The following is a 15,664-nucleotide window of genomic DNA, read 5'->3' on the forward strand; positions in this document are numbered from 1 at the left end:
GGGGGGGCTTTAAAAACTTTTTTAGTTTTTTTAATTTTTTTTTCTTTTTTGGCCCCTTTTTTTTTTTTGGGGGGGGGGGGGGTTCTTGGGTACATCTGAGCAGACTCACCAAATGGAGTCAGCTTAATAAAATAATTGGTAACACTGAGCAAATGGTGATGCACAAAAGCACAGATGGGTTAGTACAAAAAAATGTGTTCGCAGAAACCAGCCTGATCTGCTGAACATTCGGAATCTAATGAATCAGCTTGCTTATTTAGGGTTCACCTGTCTGGTTACAATACTTAATAAACTGAACTGGAGGACATACTTAATTGACAGCAAAGAGAGACACATAAGATAATATCAACTGTAATAAGCTCAGAGATTATATGTAGCAATGTCTATATAGTCTCATATGCTTTTAATACATCAAACATTATTCACAAAATTAAGACCTACACTGAAATCATTAAGCAGAGTAAGAGTATGCATGGTAGAATAAAATACTTCAATTTTAACAGCAGCTCAAAGCCAGAGCATTACATTTCTGTGAACTTTTTTCTACAGCTGTGTTGAGAAAGAAACTTGAATAGGAGGAGAGATCACAATTTACACACTGTAGAATGACTCAGAAAAAAAACAGGCAGAAACTGGGCCAAATATCTTGGCAAATTATAAACAGGCAAAAGCAAGAATGCAGGAAGTGCTAGTTTGTTGTATTAGAAGGCCCAGGTATGCTTTGCATCATGGAACCACAAACATTTTTTAGTAAACACATTCACAAATTATTGTAAAAAATGTAGTTTGAAAGTTTGAAAAATGTTTAAAGTGAAATAAATATTTGGGAGAAACAACAGCACAAGACAAGAACCCAAGGAACATACCCCCAGAAGTCTTGCATTCTGCAGTATCTTCAGCCAGAGGTTTTTCCACATATCTTGAAATACCAGTAGTACGGGCAGCAAGAGAAGCTATACGTTTTTTTTTGCAGGGGGCTGTTTGCTTTAAATATGTATTATAATGACAAACCACTTACAACTTATTTTAAGCTTAATATGTTTAGAAATTATTGTATTATTACATGTTTTTACATGTGTTGTATGAAATGTTTAGGGGTATGTGTGACAAAATGTATTCCTGGGCTATTTTAACCCCTTCATGACTGAGGCCCTTTTTTCATTTTTTGCACCCATGTTATATTCCACATTTTAGGCCTGAAAATGATGTAAAACCCCCCAACATTATATATTTTCTGAATGCCAAGACCCTATAGAATAAAATGGTGGTAGTTGAAAATGTTTATGTTGCGCAATATTAGCGCAACTCCTTATTAAACCCCAAAATTTAGTGACAAATTTAATTAAATGCCCCAAAACACAACAAATTACCCATTTTTTTAATGAAATATAAAAGATGAGGTTACAACGAGTAAAACAATACCCAACATGCCCAGTTTACAGATTGCGTGCGACCGTGAAACGGCGAAAAACTGCAGTACCCCAAACGTTACAATGTCTGCATGCTTGTTGGTAGTCAGTTTATAATGGCACTGTCTCTGCTAAGAAAGAGGGAGGGAGATTTGTCTTTCTACTTTGCAGGGAACAGTTTGTTGTAAGTATTTATTTTATCAACAGGGCTGCTTTAAATAAAATTGAGAAAGAACATTATACTTTCCTTTTAAGGTATTTAAGGTGAATTAATACATATGTGAATATTAGCAGATCAGCCACAATATTATTACTACTGACAGGTGAAGTGAATAACATTGATTATCTAATTCCAATGACACCTGGAAGTGGGTAGGATATAGGCAGCGGGTGAAAATTGTGTCCTTGATTTTTAAATCCTGTAAGCTGAAAAAATGGGCAAGCATAATGAATAATAAATAAATAATGAATAATAAATAAATAATAATTTGATTGACTTTTACAAGAATTAAATTGTGAAGGCTAGTTGAGTTGGTCAGAGCAATGACAAAACTGCAGCTTTTATTGATGGAAGTGGCTTCTTTCAGCAAGACACTGTGCCCTGCCACACTGCAAAAATAGTTTAAGAGTGGTTTGAGAAACACAGTAATGAGTTTGAGGTTTTAACTTGGCCTCCAAATTCTCCAGACCTCAATCCAATTGAGAATCTGTGGGATGTGCTGGAAAAACAAGCCTGATCCCCACCTAACAACTTAGGGCTTGTTCACACCAAGCGTGGAGCAGATCCGGACCAGAGCAGGTGCAGACCGGATCAAAACTGCGCCCAATGTATTCCTATGGTATTTTGACCTCCAGTTCACATCGCAGCGTGCGGATCCAGACCAGATCCAGACCGGATGAAAAAAATGCGGCAAGCCCTATTTTACCTGCTCTGGATCTGGTTTGGAACGCACCAAAAACGCATCTAAAACGCATCAAAAACGCATGCAAGTGCCTGAAAGCCCATGTTAAACTTTTTTTACCAAAACCGGCCATGAACGCATCAAAAACGCATCCAAAACGCGTCTAAAACGCGGCACAACCCACTGCACTGCGTGTGCAGAAACCTGACTGGATCTGGTCTGCATTTGTTGTGAACAAGGCCTTACAGGGCCAGACACCACAGCATACCTTCAGAGATCTGGTTGAATTCATGCCTTACCAAGTCAGGGCAAAAGGGGGTTCTATTTAAAAATTAGGAGGGTGGTCATAATGTTCTGGCTTATCAGTGTGTGTGTGTGTGTGTGTGTATGTAGCAGGTCATCATGTAGAGAGCAAGGAGAGGTCCTGTCTGGGGTTTATGTGTCACCCAGATTCCTCTCTTACACCTTCCGAAACCTATAGTAAGCCCCAGGTTTTACGCTTTGCCTCAGTGGCAATTTAGTGCAGGTGAGGCACACAGACAGAGCTCTGGAGCTTGGGGAGCAGACAGTCTCTATCTGCTGGAGCACAAGGTTGGTCAATGTGTTTTGCTGAAGCCTGACAAACAATAGGTTTGTACAGGTTGGTAGTCAGGACTATCGTATGTTTAGTTAGTGCCGGGACACGGCTAGGATTTTGTTTTTGAAGTATTTACTTTCTTTGAGCACTGTATATAGCCTGTGTGTTGCACCAATAAATGTAACACTGTTTGAAGACAAGTCACTGGTCTGGTCTCTAAACCTTGCAAGATTGCTCACCCCAGGGAGCAATTGTACCCGCTACCTATTGCCCAGCTCACAATATATATACAGCTCATGCTAACTGCATATTTCTTGTCTCATCTTTACTTGCCCTAGGCTTCATTCTAGCAGCTACAAATCCTAAAAATATATATATTATTTTCTCTTTCCATTTGAGACACAGATGATTGCCATATTCAAATGCTGATAATGTAAGATAAACAAATGTTGGGTATGATTATCTAAAAATGTGGCTTATCTCCTTATTGTACTGATCCACACTCTTCAACAAAATATCAAGCTCTAATCATCCAGTGAACTACAGCAACATGTTTGCTGACAGCAGTAATTGTCTGTCTTTTAAGAAATTGCTGCCTTGAGGGAGGTCAAAATAATTTATGAGATTCAGAAATAGAAAATAGACCAAGGCATATTTTGAGTAGACACTCCCCAAAATCTCTCTTAGTAGTAAAACCTACTAGAGAACCTGGTAGCATAAAAAGAACACATGCTTTTATTAAAGCAATAACTACTGCACTTACACAGAGAAGGAAATGTGAAGCACAGTAAGTGTTATTGACTGCCTTATGATGACTGCAAACAATAATTATGTGAATGTCTGTTAACACTCACTTAAGGCTGTTGTGTGCTGATGTGTAACTCCGTGCAGACTTCATCCTGGAAATAAGGGAACTATTAACACTTTAGCACTTTGCCATGATATAGCTATGGAAAATCTAAGAAGCAGAAATAAGAACAACCACATGCACTAGTATTAAAATATAAATGCTAAAACACATATATTTTATTCTTGAACATTGTTTTAAAAAATTATGTGAACATTAAGATATTTCAAGTATATATCAAGCCAAAATCTTTTTCTTTTTAGTTTGGAATAGAGTAGGTAATGGTCAAGACCCCTGTGAAGTATTTATTTATGTATGTATGTATTTGTATGTTTCCCTTCACTTCTTGTCTCAGAGGAAGTAAGAGGACATATTTTTAAATAGTAATTCTGTTCCTGTGACAACTAAACAATTTAAACATTTCCATCACTTTCTGTACAAGAGACAATTGTCACCAAAATTTATCTAAAACCAATAAAAATTGGCACTATATACACTACATTAAACTATTGATGTTTCTCCAAAAAAGGGAACACATTATGAACACTGGTCAAGAAAGAGTTTTCTGAAGTTTCTTTAAAACACTGCACATAGGGGTTACAGTGAGAGGACCCAGCTGACAGAGAAGGTAGGCATGATTTAGCCATCTGGGAGGGTGGAAGAAGTAAGATTAGCAATACTGAATCTTGCATCAGCAGAGGTGCTGTTGGATACAGAGACGTTGTGCTGATACTAGGGAAATGCAACCCTGCTATTCTGTGGCTTTGCTTTCATGTTCCTGTTTCTAGGAAAAAAGGCTGAGTAAAATTAATGGACACATTCCAGTTTCATGTTCCAGTTGATTCAGAATCCTAAAATGGCTAGTAAAAAAAATCCCTCCCAAAAAAACTGATAAAAAATGCAGGACTGGCTGAAGCCAACCTAGATTGTATACAGTAAGTGTTCCTTATTTTCCTACAAATAAAACACCTTATTAAAATGTCAGTAATGTGGATGAGCAGAATGAGTACCCACCTTAGCTGCTCACTGTCTTTTTTAACCTAGCAACAGGAAATTATTAGCTGACCAAAATGGGGGCCAACAGGAACAGGAAATGCAATCTCTCTTCTTCGTGTTTCCATTGTAAGTTACAGTACACAGTGTATGTGGGCACATACTTATTATGACACTACTAATTACTTACTCTTTATATTAGGTTAGCAAAAGGGTTGTTTCCTGCTGCCTGAATATGCTGGACTAGTCAAAAATGGTTTGTGGGTTGTGCTTTGGTCCATGGTTTATATGTTAGATCACCCTGTTGAAGATCATCTATAAAATGTCAAAACATTTCTTGGTCTTGAATCAAACACATTTATTCCTTGAATTAGTATACATTTTATAAATTTTTGAGGGGGGCACATATATTTATAGCTTCTCAAGGTGTATTAGGTTTTACTATTCATGACTACAATGTGCCTCTCTTTTAGAAATCGGAGCTGTCCGTTTCAAAGACAAGGACAAGCTAATCAAACAAAATGCTATATATCTTCCCAGTGGGATAGCTTGACATACTCGGGTGTGTTTCTAGTATAATACACAAGCCAGAGCCCCTGAGATCTATTTCTATATCCAGTTCTCTATACTCCAATAACCCCCTTTACCTTGCAGAGTGTGTACCCTTTGCGGCAGAAAAAAAGCAAATTAGCAGTGCACTTGCTCAAAGTGATGCAATTCTATATAGCAAGGTAAGTTTTTTGGGCCCTCCTGGAGCAGGCCACTGTATTCACCAATAGACTTCTCCCAGATGCTTTCCTACTACTGCCTCTTCTTTTCTGCATATGGATGCAGCTGTTCATTGCATATAGGGGATTTACATTAGCCCCTACTCTAAAAATACAGCTTACAATTTAAAGTTTCTTTAAAAAAAATCATACAGAAGCGCGCGCACACACACACACGCTCACGCACGGGAGTCAGTTCACTTATACAAATGTGTTTGGCTTTGAGACTGGAGCAGCTAGAGGGAGCTCAAACACAAGAAAAGCATGCAAACCTCACCAGGACAGCATTCCCTGGGGTAAATCAAACCCAGGACTCAGTGCTATCAGTAAAATACCCCTGCTGTTCAATGACACTATAAATAATGTCTATATAGGAAAAAAACTCTGACTTGTCTGACAAGTCAACAATACAAAATGTAGTACTGACACAATTCTTTGCAGATGCAAAAGTATAAGAACATTAGCTTAAACTCAGCAATCTGCAGCATGATTATAATTTTTCTTTACTAAATGTTTACAAATAAGCAACAAAACTATTAATATGAACATATTTTTACACACACACACACACATATACATACATATATATATACATACATATATATATATATATATATTCCCTCTGATTGTAGACATAGAAGTAAATATTATTATTATACAGGATTTATATAGCACCAACAGTTTCCACAGCAATTTACAATATAAGGAAGACATTACAATCACAATACAATTCAAGACAAGATGGTAAATATGAAAAAATACAGACATAGTTAATCTTGCTGATATACAGATCTGCTTAGTAGACAATACTTTAATAAGGTTAAGATCACTGATCTAATGAATAAAACAACAGAAATATAACACAACTGCATGAATAAATAGTAAGTTGTCTTACACTTAACCTAAGCAGATTTGCATGCACATATTTTCTTTAAGCTGTGTCAAAGTTCCAAGACTTCTTCAGTGATCTTACATTCTTTATTATATTGTGTTGGGCATTTCTAGGTCCCTTTATATATAGGCACATACCCATCTTAATGTTAACTTAATGAAACAAAGAAGATCGTTCCGATTTGTAAGATTAATTTGTTTTTAACTTTGTCTCCCTTCTATCTTTTAAAATAATAAATACAAGTTGTCAAAATGACCTATTATATTTGTATAGCACTGAGATATGAGGCCATTTGTATCCAAACACATTATGCTAGAAGCAATTTATGCTACATGCTACTCTGAACAAGAATGTTACATACATTGTAGATAATTATTTGGGATATTTGTGGTGTTATAACATTGCAACTCATTTTGTTGACTGACACCTGTCATCTTCTCATCAATGTAATTTGGGTCACAGTCAAAATTGAGTCTAATGAGAATAACAAATCTTTAGTGGAGCCATTGGTTTCATTAAGGTAGCAAAAAAAAGCAAAAATATTAGCCTTGACCAGCCAGAAAATAAAAACTCGGAAACTTTTTACTCTCTTTGTAATGGATGATTGATGCACATTAATGACCATTAAGTTTCTATTTATTATGGTAAGCAGAATATAGAAATTGGCTGCAAATGATTTCCGAGAAATTAAGCAATCAAGTAGCTATTAAGGAGGGATTTATTGTTCTAAATATAAAATGACAATTTCCCCAATGAATCCTCAAAGTAATCTATGTCTTTTGCCATGGTGGCCTGTTTGAGTTATCTCAAATTACTGAAGATGCAATCCATTCTATTGTTTTTACAAGTAAATTATAGATATGAAGCATTACTAATTCAGGGGCCACACATAATAATGTCAATAAAGTACTTGAGCAAATGATTTCAGGCTCACTTACTATATAAATGTGCCCCATAGCTATTTGCAAAGACAATGAAGGTCTCCCTGCAAAATGTATACACTAGTATGAAAATATTTTAAAGACGCAGTGGCGTACTCTAGCATGTTTGCCTAAATGTCTCCACTGCTATGCAGAATAAAACAATATTTCTTAAAAGATTAGTATAAAAAATACCAAGCATTTGTGCAAAACTTGATAAGGTTCACACTTTGTTTTCTGTTTTAACATTTTTAGTTTTGTTGTATAATACATTTTTTTTTTTTTACTGTATTTGAATTCTATGAATGGTACCCAAGATTTGTTTAGCATTAAAGTGATATTAATGCCTCCATGTTTTTTTTTGGTTTTTTTTTCGTTCTGGTGGTTAAACTTACCTTCTGTGATGCCTCGTGATGTAAAAATCTTTATTGCACCGTACTCAGATTGTCACCTCAGCCTTAGCACTGATGTCTGTGTTTCGAATGTTTCCATCTTCTTAGGGGGTCTGTTCACGAAGCTGTCGAAGGATCTAGCCGTAGCGTTGGCTGATCCTTCGGCTAGCTTCGGCCCAAGGACCCCTTCGGTTCAGCAGAACCGAAGGGCTGCTGTACGGGCTATTCACTATAGCCAGTACAGCTCCCGAAGTGGGCCGAACGGCTGAGTCCAGTCGAAGGCATATGCTTCGGCTCCACTGAGCCAAGGTGAATCCCGAAGCTGGCCGAGCGGCCGGCCATTGGCCAGCCTGCTTCTGACAGCTCCGGGCACTTGCAGCCAGATCAGCGTTCTTGGTAACCAGGGACACTGATCTCCAGACGGCCCAACTCTCCCGGGCACTCCGGGAGTCTCCCGCCGACCTAAAGCCACCCGATGTATGGCTGATTTCAGCCGATATACGACTGGAATCAGCCGTACCAGCCTGAAGTGAATAGCAGAACAGCGTTCGGCCCACTTCGCTTTAGGTCGGTTAGTCACTCGGCTGCCTACGGCAGCTTAGTGAATAGGCCCCTATGCTTTGATTATTGGAATATCTTTGACTGCAAGGAGCAGGCAGCCAATGAGCTGCTGGCTATGTTTGGGCATTCTGACAGCGGCAGGTACCTGCCATCAGAATACAATGCAAACAGTGGGAGACTCCTCGATCAGTGCTCATAAGCATTGATGGCGGAATCTGTAATATTTTTTTTGTTCAGCCCACAAGTTTAATGTAGAAAATATTACAGTGTGTGGCCAGCTTAAGAATGTTGTGTGTAGCAGACAAACAGAGAAAAAAAAGGGTGGGAGTGGAGGGGTGGAGGTTCATAACGTAACTGTGAGGGGGGGCTGGGTAAGGACAGGGGGTGCTTAGGATTTCACTGTTTAACATACAAATAGGTAACAGCTTTAGTGGCTGCAAATCTGCATATGACTAATTGCTATGATGAATATAATACAACAGACATGTAAGCAGAAAAATATGAGTGCAATATAAATGCTATGTGCACAATAATGCATTAACCCTTAATAATGCATTAAGTCGAACTCCTTCTGCACTTCGGGTCGGCCGAACATGCTGAGCATTTTCGGCCGACCCGAAGCCACACGAAGCCACCCGATGTACGGCTGATATCAGCCGAACCAGCCTGGAGTCAATACCCGAACCCCTTAGTGTCCCATGGAGACACCCTTTGGTACTTGCTCCCAGCATGCATACACTGCTATACATTGCAGAAAATGACTTAAGTGGAAGGTAACTCCACCCCTCCTATGCCATCCAGTGCGCATGCTTCCTGCAGTCACTGTGTCCTCAGTGTGAGTCCCCCCTACCTGGAAGTTCGGGGGAAGTGACGCACAGCAATGTGGAGCCAGCTGGCACAGGAGAGGAAAGTAAATGTTTGGCACATACCAGTAATAAATAATGTACTGGGGATTGTTAGCCAAATTAGGGAGCATCCACAAAGGCTAAAAGGTTTTAGCCTTTATAACTACTTTAGAAAATCTGCTGATCTTTTTAGAGAACACATTAAACAGAACAGAGCATGCTCCACTTCAGCATCCAAATACAGTCTTATCAGAAGTGGCCCTTTAGGACCACATACCCATTCTTTCAAACTAGAAACAAATCCAAAAGACACACCTGTGAATGAACTCACACAGACTGGGGTGTAGAAAAATTGCAACAGATGCTCTAGACCAGACCAGACCAGGGGTAGGAGAATTCCAGCCTTCCAGCTGTTGTGGAACTACAAATCCTGTCATGTATCTGCCCCAGAGAGTCATGCCTGTGACTGTCTGGGTCTTGAAATGCCTAATGGCATTTTGTAGTTGCACCACAACTGGAGGGATGGAGTTTGTCTACCCCTGCTCTAGACTAATGAGTCAATTCTTGAAATATTTCGTTCTGACAGAAGGCAGTTTGTACAACAAAGGGACTGACAATAGTACACAGAAGAATGTCTGCAGGTAGCAGTAAAGCATGAAGGCTTGGAGCTGTATTTCTGCCAATGAAGTAGGTGATTTGGACAAATAAATGTCCCCCTCACTGCTAAGAAATGCAGGGAAATTATTATTCATCATGCAATACCATCAAGATGCTGTTTCAACAACATTCTGCAGCCAGACTAGAAACACATAAAATGTATCTCCAGTGGAAAAAAAGAAAAGGAAATTCTGCAGTTTATGATATGGCCCAAAGAGTTCTGATCTCAGAAGCAGGTAAGGAAGAAAAAGTTTGCAGTAAACTATAGCAAGTTCTCTGGAATGCTTGGAAAACACTGCTATGCTAAACCTGCATACAGGTATGCCAAGAATTGCTGCTGGTTTATAGTGACACTGTCATCAAATTATTCATTTAAACAAAATTTCAAATATGACTTTAAAGTTTGAATGTGACTGGTAAAACATGAAATGGGAGATGGGAAGAATGGCCATTTCACCAGACTATTCATTTTACCAGACTATTCATTTTAACAAATTCTATAAAGATTATCTGTGCATTCTATGTATTTCTTGTATATTATTTACTTGTAAAAACATTAAAATGCCCTGAGACTGCTGCTGGTTGCCGCCATCTTGGGTATAATGTCAGCAGCCCCAGCAGACTGAGGGGTCTATTCACTAAGCTGCCGTAGACAGCCGAGTGAATGACCGACAAAAAAGCGAAGTGAGCCGAACGCTGTTCGGCTATTCACTTCAGACTGGTACTGCTGATTTCAGCCGTATATCGGCTGAAATCAGCCGTACATCGGGTGGCTTTACGTGGCTTCGGGTCGGCCAAACATGCTCAGCATGTTTGGCTGACCCGAAGTGCATTCGGAGCTCGACTCAGCCGATCCAGCACGAACCACCGGCAGGCTACTCGCTGCTGTTCGGTATATTCTCATAGATGCCGAATAGCAGTGAGTGAATAGCCGAATGCCGCCGAGCTGCAGTCAGCTCGGCTGTTCTGCTCTGTCTCTCTGTGGGACGAGCAGTACAGAAAAACAGTTAAAAAATTAGAAAAATAAAAATAGAAAACGATTGTGCGGAGCTAGCAGTGACATCTAGCTCCGCCCAACATTTTTCTATTGGCGGTTCTGCTGCCGTCAAAAAAAAAAACTTAACTCTCCCAGGCACTCCGGGAGTCTCCCGCTCCCGGCCTCCAAGGAGAGAAACACTGCTTTTTTCTTTTTTTTTCTTATTCTGACACGGAGCCGTGTCAGAATAGAAAAAAAAAATTGACAATAGGAATGCATTGCTAGATTCCTATTGGCTATTTCAATTTGCAATAGCCAACAGCAAACTAGCATTGTACCCGCCCTCTGCTGCTGTCAATCAGTAGTGGTGGACCTGATGGAGAACTGCAGCAGAGGGCGGGTGCAATGCTAGTTTGCTATTGCAAATTGAAATAGCCAAAAGGAATCTAGCAATGCATTCCTATGGCCAAAATTGTTTTTTTTCTATTCTTGACACGGCTCCGTGTCTGAATAAGAAAAAAAAAGAAAAAGCAGTGTTTCTCCTTGGCGGCCGGGAGCGGGATACTCCCACAGCTCCAAGGAGAGTTAGGCTGTCTGGAGATCAGTGTCCCTGGTTAGCCGGTAACCAGGGACGCGGATCTCTCTGCAAGTGGCCGAAGCCAGCTGTAAGATCACCCAGGAGGCCCAGCTGTCAGAAGCTATCTGTAGGCAGCCAATGGCCGGCCGCTCGGCCGCTGTATAAAGTGCAGTAAACTACAATAACCAGTAGGTCATAATTCATATTTCAAGATCTGATTACAGTATACCCAAATATGATAAGTTGGTATAGGCCAGCGATGTCAAAATTTACAGCCCTTGTGCACCTTGTTTGCAGCCTGTTGATGGTTTTACTTGCCTGCTGAAGATAGGTGGGCATGGAGACGCATTCCCACAAGGAAGGTTGTGGTGGGTAGGCAACAGACATGGTAACAGCAGAAAGAGCACATAGCTGGTGATGTGCTCTGGTGAACTAATTCAGTCACATATGGATCCAACTCTCTCCCGGCCGCCCGGTTTTTTACAACGGCCGGCCGGGAGGTAGTTAAAGGGAAAGGAGAGGCCCTAAAACAGGATATCAGGACCAGTAATTATGGAACAAACTGAAGCTGAAGGAAACTATAACTTTTAAACATCAAGGAGCAACACTAATTGTAATTGATTTATTTATCAAGTAAAATAGCTTAAAACCATATTGAGGGGAATTTATCAAAACCGGAGCAGACAAAATCTGGAGCAGTTTTTTACAGCAACCAATCTGCTTCTCTCTTTCATTTTTAATTCTTAAGTGAAGAAACTGAAGACAAAAGCTGATTGGTTGCCCTGGGCAACTGCACCAGATTTTGTCTGCTTCAGTTTTGATAAATTCCCCATAGAGACTTTAATATCACTTTAACATGTGTGTGCAAAAATGAAAAAAAAATGGTTCTAGACATGAAATGGTTAGTATGTAAAAGAATATCTGTCAAAGTGTGACCCATGGATGAAGGTGTGAGTGCCTTTGTGAGGCCTGTCCTTGAACTTGAGTTTGACATATCCATTATAGACTTTTGCCTATTGGATTTAGATCAGATAAGTTGTTGTACTGCTTTATACAATAGGTCATAGCCTGTGTATGCCCTGAGAAGTACACAAAGATCCTAACTTAACCAGTTGCCATCCGCCCATAGTAAAAATACAGGCAGATGCTTCCCAGTGGGCGGATGTACATGTACGTGATTTTTTTTCTGCTTGCGCGCCCCCGCTAGGCTGGGAATCTAAACAACTGGGAGGCTGGGAATCTAAATAGCTGGTAGCGGCTGTTACATACAAGCGTTCAACCGGCTCTACAGCTGGCTGATCTCGTGTGTGACTGCAGTGTGCGCTCCCTGTACATTGCCGCACTCCACCCTTCTGCTGGTTATCCCAGGCTCCGCTGTTCCCCCTGCGGGCCCGGGACCGGCACAGCAACTGTCTGTACAGAGAATAGAGGAGAGATCAGCATTCCCCCAAAGCTGATTTCTCCTCCACTATCTCTAAAGGCAGAAGCCATCACTTCCGCCCTTAGCTGTCATTTCTCTGGCTTCTGCTTCATCAGCTTCTTTGGGGGCCCCTATGTGACATTAGGGGTCCATAAAGAGGACCTGAGAGGAAAGAGTCATATTTAAAAAAAAAAACACCCAAAAAAATAAGGCCCCCTCCCCCACGTGCACGCGCATATAAACGTGAATACGCGCCGGGTTGCGGCTATGTGCGAAAACAATAATTACGCCACACATGTTACATATTACTGCAAACTTGAGAGTGTGAGCAATAATTTTAGGGCCATTAATCACTGATACCACTAAACTGATGAGCAGTAAATGCTTTTAAAGCATCGCCTATAGCAAATTTTAGGCATGGTAGTTTTTTGCTGGAGCACGCAATTTTGAGGTTCAACATGTTTGGTGTCTATTTACCTGCCGTGACCCCGTCTTTAATATTTTACCAAAAAATTGGGTAATGGTAAATGTTTTATAACATAAAGTAGGGAAACCAGGTGTTCTTTCAAAATTTTCGGAATTTTTTTCAGTAATTAATAAATATTAGCCAAATTACCACAGCGCAGAATACTGAAAAATGGCCGGGACAGGAAGGGGATTTAACACCCTGGTCAGCAAGTGGTTAATGTATGGATGACTCTATAAACCAGTGTACCATATGTGAACTGAAGGTGTCAGGAGAACTCTCAACAACCCCTTACAAAGATAAAAGATCCTTTCACTTATGTATATGCTATGTACTAAACTATGTGCTAACCATCCATTTAAACTGACTACAAAGGAAGTGTCTAGTTATAGGTGTGAATATACAAGTAACATTTGGCCAAAGCAGAGTTTTAGAAACATACTATAAATGGGAGAAAGGCTGATTTTAAAATAAACATTCAGTAGTTTTGTCTTTGAAGATGTGATTCAATCATGTACAAAGAAAAATGTATTCCCACACACAGATTAAAATCTAAACTGACATTGCAATCTTAATACCTCCACGATTGCTACTTATATTGCTATTTATTTCTGAAATAGTTTTGTTTTTCAGTGTATTAGAGTAAAGCCGGAATGGTTAAAGAAAAATATGGAGGTGACATTCAGAAGTATTCTTTGGTGGGGTATGTTATTTATCCATTGTGTCAGTTGTACATGCAGATTGGCAGTGACTATCAGAGACGAGTAACCTGTTATAACCTCTGTTTGTTCAGAGTAATCTTTTGGACATATGCTGAAAATTGCCAATTTGTCTGAAAAATAGAAGGAGTGAGGGGAAGTGTCTTTCGCCTTTGTGAGCAAGAGCCTCAAGCGGCACGAAAGAAATCTCTGTATGTGCCTGGGCTGAAACACATTTGATCTCCACAATCAGATGTCATCAACAGAAATGCTGAAATCTAAAGCCAGAAATGCTTTCTTTTATTTGATAAAATAAATACTTACAGAATAGCAAAGATTCTAGTTATGTGCTAATGGATCATAGAAAAAAGGCAATTTCATACCGAAAACCTTAACACAAATAAGTGAAAGTGTTGTGATTAAACAAAAACACAAAATACAGATTTGTAAACATTTCATAAACCCTACCTATAGTAATAGCATAAGCTACAATTCTATTCAAGGAAACCTATTGTTAAATGTTAAGCATCAAGACTCCTGTCCATCCACTCCTAAAATGTACACAGCTCTGTCCCACAAAAGTGCCCTGCCTGGCAGAAGAAGGGAACCTGATCTTTCTCTGCTGCAGTTTCAGTGTTACTTAACCCTCCTTACCCTGGGACTGGACAGTGAAAGCAGAAGCAGCTGACAATGATGCACTCATATATCTTCCACTTTTCTCTCTGCACCTTTTAGCATGCTCCTTGTGCTGCCACATACCAGATTGACTCCATGTGTTCCTTCACCCTCTCTGTTTCTGAGCACTGCTGTACAGACTTTACAGTTGACTGGAATGGGTTAATACCAAGTCATGTTCAGATACTTACACTGCTTTTGATTATACTTATAATGATGCATTAATGATTAGAGAACTGCAATAATGTGTCCCTTTCACATCGGTCTGGAGTTCAGCTTTGAAGAAATCATCAGATTGTAGGTCTAACTGTAAGGGCCCCTCATTTCTTTTCTTTCTCCTCAGTTATGAAAAGCCTTCAGTAGCTGCATTCACTGCACATGATTTGTAACACAAAAGTGTCCTCTGCGATTATAGCACTATACAAATTATTATTATTGACCTATTTATTTCAGTGCCTCCACTACTAGTCCATGCAAAATAGGCAGTGAAAGCATTTATCTCACATTGTCTCCAAAAAAGCATATGCGGCAAGTGGATTCACGATCTTTTGCAGTATCTTTGCAGGCCATTCTTTCGACTCACCAGGCTTAAGATGAAGGCCCTGCTCCGGGTAAACACTAAAGAGACCTTAAATCGTTGCCAAGAGAACCAGCTTCCATGGCAACTAATTTATCACAAGCACAGATGGCAGAAAACGCAAGTCTATACATTGTGTCTTTCACCAGCTGAGGCAATATAAAGGTATGGTATGTAATACCTCAAACAGCCACCATCAAAAAGAAGTTTTGTGTGGAATAAGATTAAAATAAACATATAAAAGGGGTTTGTACCTTTAAACGGCCTTAACATAGAAGTTAGTGTATTTTTTTTTTTAAACACTTCCTCAGTTAGAAATAAGGTCTAATTACACATCTCTCTGCATGATCTTTATTTCCTTTCCTCCTGAGCTTCTCTATTTTCTTGCCTTCCCTATGTCTTCCTGCTAATGAGTTTATAAATCCCACAGCTTTCACACTGATGGAAGCAGAACCTGAAGCTTTTTCATACATGTGTTTCTATAATACTCACACCTATATATATATATGTATA

At 39.6% G+C, this 15,664-nt stretch overlaps 1 protein-coding gene across 1 annotated transcript in view; it reads right to left on the bottom strand.

Annotated features, from left to right (window-relative positions):
- Positions 1-15,664, bottom strand: part of LOC108787796 (teneurin-2-like) — a 547,945-nt gene that overhangs the window by 360,988 nt on the left and 171,293 nt on the right. The window lies entirely within an intron of this gene.

Source organism: Nanorana parkeri, unplaced genomic scaffold (assembly GCF_000935625.1).
Source record: "Nanorana parkeri isolate BGI_ZX_2015 unplaced genomic scaffold, ASM93562v1 scaffold283, whole genome shotgun sequence".
Classification (NCBI taxonomy): Eukaryota; Metazoa; Chordata; class Amphibia; order Anura; family Dicroglossidae; genus Nanorana; species Nanorana parkeri.